Consider the following 19,195-nt stretch of genomic DNA (forward strand, 5'->3'; position numbering starts at 1 on the left):
ATTTCTTACGAAACACCAATAACTAATTCTTTTCTGTCTGTTTTAATAACCGTTGCCCTTTATACTTCTAATTTAGAGATACGTCGTTGACAACAAATGTTTATGTACATTTAAAGTATAAATATTTACATCAATGCTCGACGATTTACAATTATCGTCGAGATAACATTGAAAGTGGTAGGTAACGAAAAATTTGTTATGTGCGACTATTTCAATAAAAAATGTCCCACCGAGCTTGATAATAACACTGTCCAACACCAAAATTGTTTTGCAATACCTGTTGGGTGATTTTTATACACTTTGTCATCCTAAAACCAAATCCGAACGCAGAATTGCTCTATCACGCAACGTTTTTGAAAAATATTGATTTTTGTAAAAATGCATGATTTTGATAAACAATGACGTGTTACGCAAAAACTACACACGCGAGAAAGTTCAAGTTTGAGTCAAGAGATAGAGGGGACTCTCCTCTACATATCCATATAGCTAATTATATTTTTATGTACTTCCTAATAGTTGTAAATGGTTGTTAAAGTTTGAAAATGTGCCGACGCGGGTACTTTGTACGCTCTATTTTTGTATTTATGTGAAAAATCCTAAGGGATATAGACTAAGGGAACCAAATACTTTTCGTGAATGGTTTCTTTACCAGAAATGTCTGTAGAATGCATTCCTGTCGAGTAAATTTCTGCTAGATAAAGGATTTTTCATCTTTTTTTTTTCATCTTTCGGATTTGGTTTTAGAATGACAAAGTGTATAAGAATCCCCCAACAGATATTGCAAAACTCGAAAAAAATTTTATTTTGTTGGACAGTGTAATCGATAACACATTATATTAAGTTCAGGAGCCTGAATTTAATAAACACAATTTTGAAATAATTATTTACAAATTAGTATATATATTTATAATATTAACACACCAGACGTATGGTGCAACTGTATAACATTTTATAAAATTTTAAACTCAATTGTATTACGAAATATACCATGTTACATTTTGCTTGCTAATAATAATTTTGCACGCGTTTTAATTCTATTAGCATGATGCTACCGATTCATCAAATTTTTTATTACCTTTCTGAATTACAACTTCTTGAATTTTTAACAATTTATTTATTTATCGTTGCAGACCTGTGCGAAGCATACTTTGAAGTAATAATATTAAAGTAAATGTTGGAAATAACAACCTTTATAATTATATAAAATAACACTAACGATAAGTTATGACACAATACATTCGAGAAATAATGTCTTTGTTTATCAAAATTACTATTGAACGAACTGGAGTAGTAACGAGTTGCTTTATGTAGAGATAGTCGACTATTCATTCATTTATTCATTCATTCATTCATAGCCTATTCATTTGAAAGTTCACCCCAAAGAGAAAATATTCAATTGTGAACATTCTTTTATATAAATAATGGTCCAATTTGTTATTTATAATAATCAATTTGTTACTTTTAAATATATAATGGATTAACAGTTTTATTTACGGCGTCGGTTTGTTTGTTTAGTTACATTGATAATTTTGCCTAAACATTTAATGCAATTACACAAAAGGAATAACTTTTTAAAAATTGTTCCAAACGATGTGAGTTTTTCTGAGACGTTATAAGGAGTAGTTTGCTATATAATGTGTAAAAAAACTGTTTTAAAAATTGCTATTGGTCGAAATTGTGAAGAAAAAAGTGAAAATCGTGATGTTTAACTTTTTCATCTGTACCTATACTAGTTACATGTATAAATACATGTACAAAGTACACAAATCGTTTGGACCAATATTAAAAAAGTTATTCGTTTTTAAGGGGTGTCCTAATACTTCTGGATGAGGGTGTGTATGTTTTTGATATTATGTTGTTATGTCAATGAAACTTTTACTATCTTCTATGTATAATATTCATTTAAACTTTTTGTATATTATTCGCAAGATCAAATTCTGCATTGGCATAATGAATCAATTGTTAGCGTGACGTACAAACCAACTCTGGGCCAAAAACTTTTCGACGTGCATGGCACGTCCTTCCAGCGTGCAAATGTTAGTTAAGGCCAATATATTCGCAGAAATGAAGAGAAATATTGATAAATTTAACGCATTACGTGAAAATAGACGAATAAACAAAAGAAGTTTGATGTCTATAATGTGGCGAGGATGGCCCAGATTAGATGAACGTTATCAATATTTGGAAAACCATCTAGTGTTAAAGTTATTCCATGCTGATATATCGAAATTCGAATTTTAAACTTTCTTTTGCCCGCCACTGTATAATGTATGGATACATGGATAGTGTAATATTATTACTAGACTCCAGATTTTATGCATTTGTGACAAAAATTAGTAGGTGCAATTTAAAACGGTGAAAAGATTAAAAGTAGCTCCTGTGTCCTACAATTGATGCACAATCTTTTTGTTTTGCATAAAGATCCGGAATCTAATTATTCCGTTTTGCTATTTCTTTTCTTTTTGTTTTTAAATTTCTTTATTTTTTCATACGAACGTGTTTTCACTACGTATTCGTTGCCACCTGCCCCTTCCTAATTTCTTTTGTTTAACCTGTTTTCTACCTATTTATTTATTTCCTTGCACATGTTAGAGTCTGCCCAATTCTACTTCTTCTTTCTCGTAATCGTCTAAATGACAATTTGGACAAGAACAATGATCTGAAAAGTATTTCAGGTAATTATTTACATTAGGGGACGCCTCACCGACTTCGATAAACTTGAAATATCAGTTTTCAATGTCGATGAATCTTGGAAACTATAGCCGAACAGCGGGTGCAAGTATAGGGAAAGGTTGTTGAGAATGTTGACCTTGACAACATGTTTCATGGTCATCGAAATATAGTAGGAGTTCCGTAACGTAAATGAATACCATATTTTATTTTATCGGTCAGTCTTATGCGAATTACGAACTATTCATATTTTTAATATTTCTTATTTAGGAGAATTACAAAACAAAAGATAATTAAATAAGCATTGCAATATTAATTGTATCTTTTAGAAATACAATGGTACCACACGATTTTAACATTTACAGCAATACTTAAACGTTATTTCATAGGACATTTATGATGGAATTTAAGAAATCTAATTCGTACGGCGCAACGGACATTTTTCTTACCAAATAGAAAATTTAACCTAAGGGTTGTTATTTTTTATTATAATGAAAGAATAGGTTACTTTTACAATCGTATTAAATAGTTGTTACTATTCTACCAGGTATAAAAACTATTTTTTAATTTTACGTTATTAAATTAAGGTCAGTTCTCACTTTGAACTACATACAACCATTTTGTTGTCGACTGTCTCATCTTCATATTTTAAGATGAAAGATAAGGAAATAATACAAAGTTTGAAGTATCATTTACACATTTTCAAATATAACTGCTAAACAAAGAATGACTACCAAAGTAAACAAACAGGACAAAAGTCGGCATTTTGAATAAACAACTAATAAATGTGATTACGCACTTTAGTGAGTTAAATTGCAAGTATGGATAACTATTGCTACTGTTGTGAAGAATATATTGTAACTGCTAACTTTTCAAACACCGCAATTTTTCAATATATCGACCAAGGATTAAACAAATAAGCATAATTATTCTTCCAAACAGTTCCGTTTTATTCAATAGTATATCTTTGTTGCACAAACAATTTGTCTAGGTCTCAATGCATAAAAACTGATATGTAATATAACAATCCTCTTTTATGTGCAATTATGGTTATCGTTTCCATCATCATCGATTAGATACTACAAACCGCTATTGTACTATGAAAGGCCTAAACGAACAGTATGCATATGGTACTAGTAACATGGCATTTTTCCTTGCTTGAGACATAAATCTCATTAATGAATTGCGCCTGTATATTCCTATTTTTATACTACTTAATTGCACATTTCTACGATAATTAATACAGTTTAAAATGCATTCGAATCGGTATGTTTTTAGTAAGTACTTTATAACAGTTTCTATTTTGTTAGATTCATTATGTGCCATAAATATATGGAGACTACCGTTTACTCACGTACTTAAAAAAAAGCATAAATCATATTGTAATTACCGCCAAGAAAGAGTATAAACACGAGATAACGATAATTTTCAAATACTGACAGAGGACCACCGCTTATGCATTCTTTACTTGATCATTGTTTAATAATATTAATAATAATAGTACTAATATAGTTATTTGTAAATTTCTCGTCAATTTAATTATAATAACCGTATATCGTATAGAAGCACGATGATAGCTAGTATTTACAAGCATTGCGTAGTATGTATGTACTTCCTGTCTCGATATAAGACAGTTTGTTAGTGTGGGCCGGACAATTCAAAATTAATTCATTAACGAAACGATATCATTAAACATTAGAAAAACAATAATCATTGATAATGATCAATCGATGATATTGATAATTCGATATAATTCATAATTAAGATCATTATTGTGTTCCCATGATTTCAAATATTTATATTATAAATCGCTGGAAGTTCATCATTTTAATCTATGACCATTGAAGCGATTCAAAATCAATTAACCTATTAGTTTCTTACAGCAATCGTATTATTACAATGAACATTGTTTAATTATGATAATAACCTTCGACTGGAAGTTCTCCCACACTGATACTATCACCGTTCGTATTCCTCTTTTAAGCTGGCAGAAAAAATACCGCCTTCATTGTGCCTACTGACAATTAGAAAACAACAGAAGTGCGAAAAAAACGAAAGGATTGGTTTTTCTGTCGCATACTCTTGTAAGAATGATTTATAATTTCTGGTAAAAGATCATTTAATCGCTGAGACACGATCGTATTTCGTGATTACTAATAATTAAACTGCGGATTTTATGCGTTTATGGCAAAAACGAGTTGGTGCAATTTAAAATTTTTTTTTATTAAGGTCACCGATGGTAATAAGAAATTTTAATCTTTCTTCTTGGAATTGATACAAAGAACTTTTATTTTGCATGAACATCCGCAGTCTACTAATAGTAGTCATAAAAATGCACTTGTGGTTCTTATTCGGTTATTTAATGTATTCTATAATATAATGTATTCGGTTATTTAATGTAATCGAAACGGGAGGGATTCAACATGAAAGAAAATAAGTCGAAAATGTAGAATAAAATGTTTTTGTACAGGGCTTTGATTTCGAGAAAATCGAGTTTGAAAATACGGCGAACGCGCGTGCTATACAATACGAGTCGTCTGCCGCGTCTGTTCACGACCGACCGATTCTACGTAAATGGGTTAAAATGATGACAAAAATGTTGTTTTTGTCAAATAGAACTAGACAGATTAGTGAAGTCAAATTCTAATTGCAAGGTGAAAATAAATTCAAATTACGTTCTCGAAAACAAAGTCTCATATGAAAAAATATTGTTTGACATTTTCGACTTATTTTTGTGTCGTGGAATCAGCCATTTTTCGGTTTGAACCACCGAATAGTCGCCGATCACCCTGTATAGTTAAATTTATGAAATTTGAATTATATTATTACAATATTGGTAGCAGGAGGTATATTTAATTTTGTAAGCGATTGTAAAACAATTTGAAAACGGGAAAAGAAAATGAAGCAACAGATCTCTGTGTTACAGACTGTACATAATGATGTACTTCGATGGTTCTTGTCGGTTGGTTCGACTGCAACCGGCAAGAAACACCGGAACAGCGTGTTCCCAATGCTTTGTACTATTTGCAATGTGATTCACATATATAGATATATTATTTGTATATACATGTAAAACGGATACACAATATGTCTTCGTTGCTTTTTATAATATTTATACAAATCGTCGCGAATTTGTATAAAAGACCTTGAGGTCTCGTCGTCGCTGAAAAGTTTTACAAATTGATTAAAGTATACCATACATTAAATTGAAAAGCCTGATAGACACTCGACAAAAAAAAAGTCGGATAACGGATGTTCTATATTAATTGTATATAAATGAGAATGAGTTTCAAAAGTTTTGTACTTGCTTGGAAGGGATGCTGGCTCGTTTACCTGATTTCGTTTCTACCCTGAAGCTGGTCTTTGGAGGAAAAAAAGGTTTCGTTCTCGAACGAGGATTTCTATTTAGTGACAAGTATTTTCGATATCTTGCGTTCGAAGCTTGTCCCGTGAAAATCTTCGATATTTCCATCATTGTTACTTTTCAATGAGAAATCAATTTTTAGTGGACGGACAGGTCAGTTCTAATTTAGAAAGGATACTTATCTGTACGTTGACTGAAGGTGTTCGACAACAACGGAGAAACATGTGCAGTCAGCACGATGCTTTTATCACCCATTTTTATATCCTTAATGATAAAAGTACCTCACGTGTTTCGTTTGAACTGTTTGACTGATGATATTACTCTCAACGTATATGTATACATGTATACCTTTATAACTTTTTCAGTTTGTAAAAATAATTGTATAATTTGATGTATAGATTCGATATTATAATAAAGATGCACACTTTTTATCTACAATCGATCATAAAAATGCGCACACATCCCTGACTTTAAACTCTGTATGTATATTAATTCCAGGTAAAATAGCTCTGCGGATAAGATGTCTGGATAATAGTGCGGATCTTTATACAAAATAAAAATTGCCTGCATCAAGTGTGAGATAGCACGCGACGTCTTAAATACGTCTTTCTTACGTCCATTTTACGTCTGAAATAAAACGTCTTTAAGACGTCTTTTTCGAGACGTTTCATTTCAGAGGTCTTATTAAAGATCTTTAAGATATCGATGTCTTTTTCGAGACTAAATATTTCGGTTCTTCATAACTGTTTTAAACAGAACCGATAAATAACAGTTTGAAACTGTTATTTTCAGAACCTTTTCGCTCCCTGATTCAAATAAAATGGGTAATCTTTCATACCATCCATTGAGGTGTTACCTGCTGGCGCGTTGCTGTATTTTTTTTTTTTAATGTGGGTAGTTCACCGGAAGCCCTATAGTCCCACAATTTGACTGGCTTTACATATAGCACAACTGCAATAATGTTACAATTGGCTAGGACAGATTTAATTATAGTAAGTGTATGTACAGAAAGTTACACTTCACCGATTTCGATGATTGTTTAATGTTATATATAAGGTCAGTTTTAGAGATATTTGCGAAAAACTGTATTGCTAGTGCTGCAAGAAATCCTGGCCAGCGACGTCGTCATTGGAAAAATGCGGTAACATATGCGAAAAAAAGGCGGTAACATGCATGTGTGTATAGGCACACAAAAATTGTTAAAAATATTGAGTTTTACAACATATTTATATAAATTTTTTTCAAAATCGATGAGGTGCATCCTCTCATTCAAAAATTGCCACAATTATTACATATATGCATACGTGCTAAAAGTGCTGAATTATGAAATTGGACTCAATACTACAATATATAAGACAAAAATATCCGAATATATGTACTTATGAGGAACAATGTAGCAATGGGAAGAAGATAATCTTGCTTTGAAAATCTAATTTGACATATTTTTGGAAAACATCCGTAATATTGAAAAGGGCCTAGCCGATTAAGACGGTTAAAACTGCCCTTACAGGTTTTTCAATGATTAATGAACCATTCAAAAGCTGACCAAGAAAAACCCCTCTAAGCAAAATTTCAACCCCCTATCTTGCCCGTGAGGGTAGTTTCAGGGTAAATTGGATTTCGCGCTTTTCCACGCATTTTCCGCACTCTGATGCTTCCTAAACTTCTGAAAAATATGTGACATATTTTGGATCCTAAGGAGGATTTTTGAGAATTTTTCAGATTTTTTTTGCAAACTGTGGTCGTAAAAAATGAAAAACCCCCAAGAAATCGGAAAAATGCAAAGACTATAACCGGTTTTGGGGGCTAAATCGGCCCCGGAAGGGATTTTATTACAATTTGCGCCATTCGATAGCCTACCAAAAAAGATACCTTTCAACCAAGTTTTAGCCCTATAGCTCATCTGTAAGGGTAGTTATAGAGAAAAAACGAAAATCCACTTTTTGGCCCATTTTCCCCATTTAATGACAATTTAAAATTCTGAAAAAAATCTGACACATTTCTGACATCAAACCGCATACTTTGAATCGTTTTCAGATTTTTCCGTTGCAAACTTTGGCTGTAAAAATCGAAAAACACGAAAAAATCGAAAAAATGCAGATTTCATATGGAAATCGAAGAGACACTAGAACAGAATTAATTTAGCAATGAGATATTGTCCTAAGTATTATGCTCAATTTTTTTTCAAATTCCTGCGATTGGTGCGTCATAGTAGGAAAAAATAAAAACCACTTTTTTCGGCGTTTTTTCCGTGAAAAACTAAGTTATAATTATCATAAAAATATATTATGTAATATTAAACATCCCTAAGTTCAGAGAAACATCGTCCAGACTTTAAAAATTGCGTAATACAAGAAACGACAATTATACTACGCAGGATATATCCCAATATTTCGAAGGTATTTTCAACGGCGCCGGTTGGTGCAGTAGCTATGGTCTCCGACTGCGGAACCGCTGAAGACTTTTTGGACGAGGTTCGAATCCCGCCCCGGTCCAATTGTTTTTTTTTCTTTAATCAGATGTTTCCTCGATTTCTAACCGTATGATTGTTGTTATGCTGTTGTAAAAACATTTTTTAACTATGTTTAAACTATTTCCCCATGAATGGGGACCGACCGGAAGAGGGGGTCCATCGGTTACGGAAGGGGGTCATAGGTGTGAATGTATGTGTGAAAGGAGGGGGAGGGCAGATAGTTTAAGTTTCATCGGGTCTTTTATGTTTTTATGTTATTGATTTTTCAAATATAGTTTTATTTTGTTTGTTATTATTTTGTATTTTATGATTCTATTTTATTTTTATTTGATTTATGTATTTGACTGTTTGTGCGTAGTTTTAAGATAAGATTAGTATAACAAAAATATCTCTCTCTCTCTCTGACGAGTAGGGTGCGGCGATACATGTGTAAATATAGGTTAAATTAGGTGTAAGTAGGTTAAGAGCGTTTTAGGTTTTAAGTGATTGGAATGGGATAAATTTGTAACCCTGAGGGGATCAAATAAACTATTCATTCATTCATAATACAATTTTGCAATAATTATATATCAATCATTTTTATGTCTTTTTAATTTGTTTTTAATATATGTATTATAACTATTGAGAAAGTAATAAGAATGTAAGGATAGATCGAGATGTGCAAGATCACGAGAGTCAATGATTTTGGGTCGCAATCAAAGTAGTGAGAATGACTCGGATAGCGAATAGCGTTTTGTTAAGTTTATTCATTTTATTCACTAGTATTATAATTTGTTTAAGTTTATTATTGTTAATTGTACATATGGTTCATTTATTATTAATTTCGTTCTAAACTTGTTAGTTTTTAAAAATAAATTTGTTAATTTTTAATAATAAATTTTTTTTTATTTATTATTATAAATATAATTGTCTGTAAAAAATTTCCTCTATATATACATTAATAACCAAACTACGAGAACTATGAGAATAATCGTGACATCCGCGAGATTCATTCTCGGAAATTCCGAAAGTTGATATTTAAACTTAAATTGCGGCGAAAGCATCTCGAAGTATCTCTTGAAATTTTGCACAAAGCTAGATCAATATTATAACTTGCTAAAACGATTAGTTCCAGATCGAAGGTATTCAAAGGATTTTTTGTATTCCTTCATAAATAAAAAATGAGCGTAACGCAAATGGGCTTCAGGTTAGTCCACATAAAGAAATTATTTAAAAAAATTTTTTGTTTAAACAATTAATTCTAACTAACTATTTCACTTTTTCCTTCATTGTAAATGATATATCCTTAAAAAATTTCACCTGAAACATCAAATAATCGTGACATCCGCGCGATTCATTCTTGGACATTCCGAAAGTTGATATGTAAACTTAAATTGTGACGAAAGGGTCTCGAAGGGTCTCATGATTTTTTGCACAAAGTTAAATCAATATTACACCTTGCCAAAACGATTAGTTCCAGACCAAAATCTATTAAAGGATTTGTTGTATGCTTCCATAAATGAAAAATGGGCAGAAAACAGAGATTTTCGATTAGCCCATATTACTTAATGTTAACAACTTTTTGCAAAAATTTTTTTACCAAATAAGCGTTGTACCTGTGGCAATCTCTTCACAAATTTTCAAACAAATTCGTTGAATAGTTTCGTTTTTACAGATTTTTTACCGCTTTTTGGTCATTTGGCACCACTGTGCGGCGTGGCGTTTAACGTGTTAAACGCCTACAGAACACCAGAATCAAATTACACCAAATACATTAGCAACCACAACCTTATGAACAGAGCAAAAATCACCAGAGTAGATATACACATGCTAAAATTAGTAAGAAACCACTGGGCGAATACACGAAAAATACACAACAATAGCCTGATATTCAGATCAACCTATCCCAACACCCAATACTACGAAAAAACGAGACCTACAGGCTACATACCACCAGAAGCGTTCATACACCTAGACAACGCAGGACTCATACAAAACACACTCGGACACCCAATAATATACCACTATAACAGAAAAAACTACAGTAAATCAATAACCTATAACAATAACTGCAGAATAGATGACCCAGACATGCGATTCCGCTACAAACTCACAAAATATGATACAGAAGACGAACACAGAAAAAACACAGAAAAATACTAGCGGCTTGACGAACCACCTTAAGACGTGCAATAGCTCTGCCAAAGACCCGTTGATTAAGCAACCGCGTAACCGTAGTATTAACCGTAATCATAAGCTAAGTTTAAGAACATACTTGGCTCAGGTTTAACCCTTAGATAAAAAGTCAAATAGCAATTACATGGAAAAGTGTTAATCATTCCCAAAAATAATGTAAACCCACAAACCAAAAACATATGTACAGTGTTCCTCATAACCGTGCCCCTCTGTACATAATTAATTCCGATAGTCTATAAGCAGATCAGACCTTAGTGCTATGAAACATACGTGCAATAAATGCAATCTAAAAATGTTACCCCGAAAAACAGTGCGTGACCGGACTGCCGGTCCTTTAGTTTAGTCCATAAAGTTATGCTTATTGTTATACTTTTTTTTAGCGTTTAAGTTTATTGTACCGCCTTATAAATAACGCTTTGTTTAAAAAAAAAAGCGGTTAAGGTGTCGGACTACGGAGCTTTGTGTAGAAGCTGGTAATTTTGACCTAGTATGCTATGCATTGCCTCTACAACCCAACGAATTTTCGTGACTCTTCGGGAATAATTCGATTCTTCCGTCGAAAGTTGAGAACGATTACCTTTTAAAGCAGGCATGAGAACTCTGAAACCAAGATCTTTTAAATGAGATTTAACATCTCGAAAACCTCTGTCGACAATACAAAAGTCTCCCCGCTTCATGAGGGTTTTCAATCCATTTGGATAATGAAGAATAATTCTCATTATCTCGGCATCATTTTGATTCGCGTAGAATGGACCGACCATGTCTACATACAATATAGACATTCGTTGTGCAGATTGTGAAAGGTTTACACAACGGTACCTTTTTTTGGCCTGAATATGATTTTCGTTGGTACTCGTTGTTTGTACTTTTCTGGTGACGAATATACGTCCCATCGAAAATCAACGTTAGGTGGTTGCCGATTTTGTATAATCGTTTTGCAATATTAGAGGCTGCGACTCCAAAATGAAGAGGAAAAATGTCTTTTTCGAAACTATGCATTACAGAACTACAATACTGAGATATTTCTTGTTCTTGATCCAACCCAAGCGTTGCCGCTATAAGATTGTTAGAATTTCCCGTTCGCAATTTAAATAAAAATACAACTATCGCTTGCGTTACATCACGCTGTTGAGAGCTTCTCATTGATGTTATCATTTCTCGGAGTTCGATGAGATTCTCCCATGTAAACCCCTTGAATACTTTGAGTGTCTCCTCAGATAATGTAAAATCGCCAACTTTATCATGGATAGTGGAGTCGTTAGTAACTGAATGATATTCAAAATAATCTCGAAGTTCGTTCGCGTCAACTAAACTACTGTTTGAATAAATTCTTAAAGTCGGAATTACATCTTGAATGAAACGTTTTTTTATTAAATATTCTGGACAGCGTCGATTTTCTTTAGGAACATATAATCTTCTAAAAATAAACACCTGCTTTCTAGCTTCAGGTGGGACTGTAGAAATATTCGTTTTGGAGCCACACACAAAATAATACGCGTGCGTAGAAACCACTCTGGAAAACGGCATTTCGACATATTAAGGATCTGGTTTAATGAAACGGTTAAAAGTTGTGAATGATGGGTCATCTGTCGTTGAAGACGTCCTAGAGGTATTTTCGATTAATGACGAATGTGACTCGTTGATAGATAAGGAAGTTGAAAATGCCTGAACTGAAGGGGGTTGAAACGAATCTGACATGTCTATGGATGTGGAGGCTAAAGGTGCCTGAACCGGAGGGGCTTGAAATGAATCTGACATGTTTCTGGATGTGGAGGCTGAAGGTGCCTGAACCGGGGGGGGGGGTGAAACGAATCTGACTGATCCATGAATATAGAAGATGGAGATGCCTGAACCGGAGGTGGTTGAAACGAATCTGATTGATCCATGGACGTGGAAGCTAAATGGGTTTCTGTTATTATCGGTCGAGACCGCAAAGCTCTGATGCACACTTTCGTTAGAGAAAAATACCAAAAGACGGCAACTTTTGCACAAGACATCACCCACTTGCACCACTTTTTTCAAAATACTTGTGTACTCTACAGCCTGAACTTCTGTCTTGATTATTTTTTTTTGGCCACAAAGTTTACGAATGAATCGTTTGCACTTTATGCACCTTTGATTGTAATCCACTGTTTGCGAAATGATTTCCGACATTTTAAATGACGACCGCGATTTACGATCCGTACGCAGCGTATCACTCGGTAATGCCAAGTTCAGAACGAACTGCCCGGTAAGACAGTTCCAAGCTTTCTGCCTCTTGATTAAGGCATCTATTGGTGGGCGAGTTGGTGGAGTCCGAATGACCATTAACACGTTCGCGGACGTGAATGGTATAGCATTCATTTTCATAGAGATGCAAAATGACATGAATGCTATAGCATTCAAATTTTAAAGCCAATTTTTATTCATTTAATTTTATACAACCTTAAGTTTTTGTAATTAATATACATTTCAAAGTAATAACCAACTGTCATTAGTAATGACACATTACTAATGACAGTTAACTTATTATTATTGTTTATGTCTAATCAGATTTCGGATAGTACAACTAGTTTCAAGAAAAATTGCCCGTCTATTTTTGCAGCTCACTGAAATTTTTACTTTCCGTGAACGTGTTAATGGGGGAAAAATTCCCCATCCCTCAAGGGTACGAAGAAAGTTTCTTCCCCCAAAACACACATCTTGAAGACGTCACCATCAAGGACTTTTACTTAGTCCTACACTGGCTATAAAAACTGAACTAAATGAAGGATAGCAGCAGTCCACTTATAAGGTAGTATTATATATTTAAAATAATGACCTTCTTGATCCGTATCATAAATGTCCACAGTACAAGTATTTCATTCAAATAGCTGTAAACGGAAATTTCCTCCTCATGTACCTTTCAAAAAAAAAAAAGAATGGCTTAGATTAATTGTATCTGACAAAAACCAATAATTACTTTGCTGCGTATTATTTATTCAGAGTCCTTCCCATTTCCTCCAGAATTTCTGAAGACGTAAGGCTTAGAAACTAGATTAAGGAATTTTAATGTTAAGAATGTTAAACTGGACCGTAATGATGAACATATACCATTAGAGAATCGAGGATGTAATAAATACTCCAAAACTATGTTTGCATGTATTTTGTTCAAAAATGTTACTTAAATATTTTTAAAACATTAAAAAAATATTGTTAAAATCACACGAATAAACCATATCAGAAATTTAAAAAATAAATATGATGTATGGAAAAAAAACTTTCCCACCGACGGGATTCAAACCCCAGCGTATCCGCTCCTTAGTCCGACGCCTGTGCCAACCGCTGGCACAACCGGCGATATTGTAAACGTTATGAACATTCTGGTATATATCACACGAAATACTACTTATTCTTTCTCTTAAATCACATTTCTTAGGTTAAACAATTACTTGTTTAAATGTACTAATGTTAAAAATTACTTAATATATACCTGCGATAAAACCAACAAATGTAAGTTTCCTCCTAATAGCAGAAACGTCGAAAAAATTTCCAAAACAAAAAATCCCCAAAAAATTGACGACACTACCTGTTATAGTACTTTATCAGGGAACTAAACAGTAGAATAGCATGTTTTCATATTTGGGGGGGGGGGAGAGTTCATTTTTTACGACCACACTTTGCAAAAAAAATCTGAAAACATTCTCAAAAATCCGCCTTAGGATCCAAAATATGCCACATTTTTTCAGAAGTTTACTACCCTCACGGGCAAGATAGGGGCTTGAAATTTTACTCAGAGGGGTTTTTCTTGGTCAGCTTTCGAATGGTTCATTAATCATTGAAAAACCTCTAAGGGCAGTTTCGACCATCTTAATCGGCTAAGCCCTTTGAAATTTTCGTGGATGGTTTCCCACAGCACCATTTTAAAAGTAATTTTTTCATTACACCTAAACAAATTAGGTGCATATAGTCTACCGGAAAAGAATCGATCATATTAGTATTTGGAATTCTTTACAAAATACTTGTTCCGATGTGATGTTGCATCGTCAACTTTTGATCAAAGCTGTGAAACATACCCTGCCATCAATAAAATCTCCTTCGATGTAGCACTTCGTACAAGAATGATATCCCGCATGACCTTTTATGCATTTAATAAAAGATTTTGCGGGAACATCACAAACAAAAGATTTTACATGCAAATGATACAAATGTTCATTAATTCTAAATCCACTATTCACAAGTACTACTGCCTCTTCAACGAAGTCGGCTAAAAAACTATTGACCTCTGCTGAATTCTGATAGCCATGATAAATACCAATCATTTCTATATTTTTATATCCTGCGAGCCAACAAAGGATAGGATACACTTGACTACTTGAACTTTTTGACAAAGGAAGACCGTCAACACTAACAGTAATAGGGATTTTATTATTATCAAAAGAGGAAATGTCTTTATATTTACAAAGATTTAAAATAGCATTCTTTGTACCAAAATGGCAGTAATGCCCTGGCACAATTCGTTTAGTTTGAATATTAGTTTGAATATTGCATGTTTTAAAAAGAGTTCTCCCATCTGTTGGCAAGTTATTTGGAATGGGCTTCTTCAGTATTCCTAGTAAATCATTAATCGCGACGTGTGAAATATTATGTTTTATAGCCCATTCTGCTAGAAGAACATGAACATTTGTATCACTACTGTCTGCTGATAAACCGCGCATTGATTCGGTGAAATTCGGAGTTTCTGCAGTTTCTTCGTTTTTACATTCATACTTATGCTCGGAGAAGCAAAAGCTTCTTGATGAGAAGCTTTGTACGAAAGACGCGATCTTTTAGAACGCATGTAATATTTCTGCATTTTCCCCTTGCCGATCATGTTTCACTCGATCGAAATTGATATGAAATAGAAACTTATCTGAGATGCCAATGGCGGATTTCACCTGCACACTTGTACAGAGTGTGGGTACACTTGCAGAAGGACTCGTACTCACACAAACTTTTTGCCACTTCGAGCACCGCTCCAGAAATCCGTGCATAGCAACGTGTATAAAGGAGAATGCATGGAAAACTAAACAGCCGTTAATTACACTGTCCAACACCAAAAAAATTTTGCAATACCTGTTGGGTGATTCTTATACACTTTGTCATCCTAAAACCGAATCTGAAAGTAGAATTGCTCCATCACGCAACGTTTTCGAAAAATTATGGTTTTTGTAAAAATGCCTGATTTTGATACGAAACGACGTGTTACGCAAAAACTAAACACGCGAGAAAGTTCAAATTTGAGTCAAGAGATAGAGGGGACTCTCCTCTACATATTCATATAGTCAATTATATTTTTATGTACTTCCTAATAGTTGTAAATGATTGTTAAAGTTTGAAAATGTGCCGACGCGGGTACTTTGTACGCTCTATTTTTGTATTTATGTGAAAAATCCTTTATCTAGCAGGAATTTACTATACAGGAATGCATTCTACAGACATTTCTGGTAAAGAAACCATTCACGAAAAGTATTTGGTTCCCTTAATGTACGAGAAGGATCAGAAAATGTTAATTGACAGCGTGTGCGCGACGCGTTCGCGCCAGACGGCCATTGCAGCCTTTTCGCGACTCGCCAGGGCCGTCGCTATGCGTAGTCGACGTTGGTACCACTCAAGTATGTCTTTGCTTACTATGCTTAATTAAATACATTTTTTTTTGTCTTTTTGGGTGCCAATCATTACAAAAGATTATAAAAATACGAGTTATATTCACATTTCATTGTGGAAATGCTTAATAAAGAAAATTGACCGCAGCAATGCGGTGACTGGAAAATTTTATTTTCAGTAATTGTTGTCTTATTTTTGTAATTGTAATACCAATGGACATTCAAGATTCTTCCGATTAAAATAAGTCCAAACACTATGTAAATGGGACTATTTTTATCGATTTTATTGATCGAAGTACATAATTAAGACTGTAAAATAATCCTTCTAACACCATCAAATATTCAAGCAGTTTGGTCCAATTTCAAAAAAGTTATTTGTTTTTAAAGAGTGTACGAATACTTCGTACACCAACTGTACATATGTGTAATGACATCTGCCAAAGTCGATTGTAGTACTATTCAGTCATGCCACACTGACTGTACTTTCCAATTCTAGGCAATTACACAATGGAAACGGCTACATGGACGGTGGTTCAAGTCATTGAAGATGGCAGCGTAGAAACAGTGCCAACAAACTGGATAGAAGGCGAAAATTGTTACTGGCCACCACTGTAAAGGGGGCGTTTGATGACTGCAATAAAAAAAAATGGAGGCCAGTAACAATTTAGGGTCCAAGTACAAGGTCAAACTTTTTAGAAATAGCACTTTCGGTAAGTTACAATTATTATACACCATAAATGTACAATTGAAACAATAACGCTTCTAACGCTACCTATCAATGCTTCTAGGAGACTACATGAAGGCCAGAAGCAAGGCAAAAGCCGCAGAAGAGACAAACGATTTGCAGGCGGAGGCAGAGTCGCCATTGGAGAGGAGAAAAAGTCAGTGTTCACAAGAGATAGCAGTACCTCCTCTGGAACGTAGGTATGTAAATACAAAAGGAAGCACTCTATAAAACATTATACAGGGTGGTTGGTAACTGGTGGTACAAGCGGAAAGGGGGTGATTCTACGCGAAAAAAGAAGTCGAAAATATAGAATAAAATGTTTTCATCCGAAGCTTCGTTTTGGAGAAAATCGAGTTTGAAAATGCAGCAAGTACGCATGCTATTCGATAGGAATTGTCTGCTGCGTCTGATCATGACCTACCAATTCTACTTCCTGCGCATACTAAAGCACGCGAACCCGCGACGGATCTTTAAATTCGATTTTCTCGAAAACAAAACCTCAAACGAAAAATTTTTATTCTATATTTTCGACTTCTTTTTTCGCGTAGAATCACCCCCTTTCCGCTTGTACCACCAGTTACCAACCACCCTGTATATTGCATTCATAGTTATATATCATTCTGGTTCTGTAATTAGTATATTTTTTTAATCAAAATATATTTTATTTTCAGCCACTTGTTCGCGCTCTGTCGACGAGGAATTGCAGAGAGAGGGGCAAGTGAATCAAATACATGATAATAAGCAGTGTAGTATTGGTAAGTTAAGAAAAATATTTTAGCGATAAATAAGTTCACTTTAAAAAATATAATATCTAACAAACAATCAATAAGAGAGCAAACGGAAAATACCTGCTGCAAGGGGTGCCAGAAAAGGGGTGCAACAATGGAGACTCTAATTGAGCAGAACCACTTAATAAGGGTTCTGTTCACAGAAGTGTTAGCACAGATGCGAGCACTAAAGGAAACGCAAATAAATAAAGCAGGGGGAACAAGCAGCATCGTTTCTCCGAAAGTTCCCGCACTTAAAATTCCCCTTAAGTTCTTTAGAAAAAGTAGCGTTGCTAGAAGAAATTTTAAGCTATCCGGAGGAATTTGAAGATGGAGTAAGTAAAATTTACAGATGTAATAAATAAACTAAAAGTAATTGATCTTTCATTTTCATTTAGTTAACAGAATGTTCTAATAAAATTTTATTTTAGGTTACGGAAATGTTCAAAATGGGAGGAGACAGCATGTATTCCTTCGTGAAAAGAGTACTCACGACCGTCATCACAAACGAAGTAGCTCTGCAGTACAGTTGGATGGGGAGGAAAGGGAAGAAACCCTTCCACTGCTCCAAGATCGCGGAGCTCGTAATTTGTAATTATTACCTTTAATTTGGTGTGACTATAATAACGATGATTCATATGCAAATCACTTAAAAAAGAAATTATTCAAGGTGCTGCAGAAAAGAGCAATGTTCACGACAGTAGGAGTAATATAGAAACATCAATACAATTATGGTTGAAGAGGGTGGCCGACCGCAAAAACGTTATTCATAAGCAATTTTAAGTTTAATTTTAATATAAGTTGTAATTGTAATTTTGATTGAATGAATAGTTTATTTCGATCTTTTCAGGTGTAGCGGCTAGCTGGGCGCCGGAAGAGAAATCTTCAGCGCACCAGCACCAAGAAAGATTTATGGTTTGCACAGCATAAGACGATATTTGTGAGAAAACGTCTTTAACGTTTTTGGCCACTTAGCGGACAGATGTGTCCTTGTAGTTCCTAGCGACGAACTCAATAGCGCAAGTGGACGCCATATATTTTGGGTAGTCGAAGGGTCTCCAGCTTAGAGTGTCCCAGCGACGCGTGCCTGGTTTCTATCACCCGGGAAAGCTGGGCCCGTTGACGTAAGCCAGCAGTCACGTACCGCACTTAGCACTGGGCCCGGAAGACACCCCGCTGCATCACCAAAATTAGTTTTTAACAGAACGATGCGCTCACCCTTCTCACGCACGAGGGGTGTGGAACGTGGGCGTGTTATGCAAAATGCACGGATTGGTGGAAGTTCCTCGAAAGGACTTCCACCAATCAATCGACAAGCATTTTTGAGAATATAAGGCAGCAGACTACCGACGCGAGGCATCCAGTCAACGCAGTCTAGTCACAGCCGATTCTCCGCCGAGTCATAATTACAGTTCA

Source organism: Halictus rubicundus, chromosome 8 (assembly GCF_050948215.1).
Source record: "Halictus rubicundus isolate RS-2024b chromosome 8, iyHalRubi1_principal, whole genome shotgun sequence".
NCBI classification, from domain to species: Eukaryota; Metazoa; Arthropoda; class Insecta; order Hymenoptera; family Halictidae; genus Halictus; species Halictus rubicundus.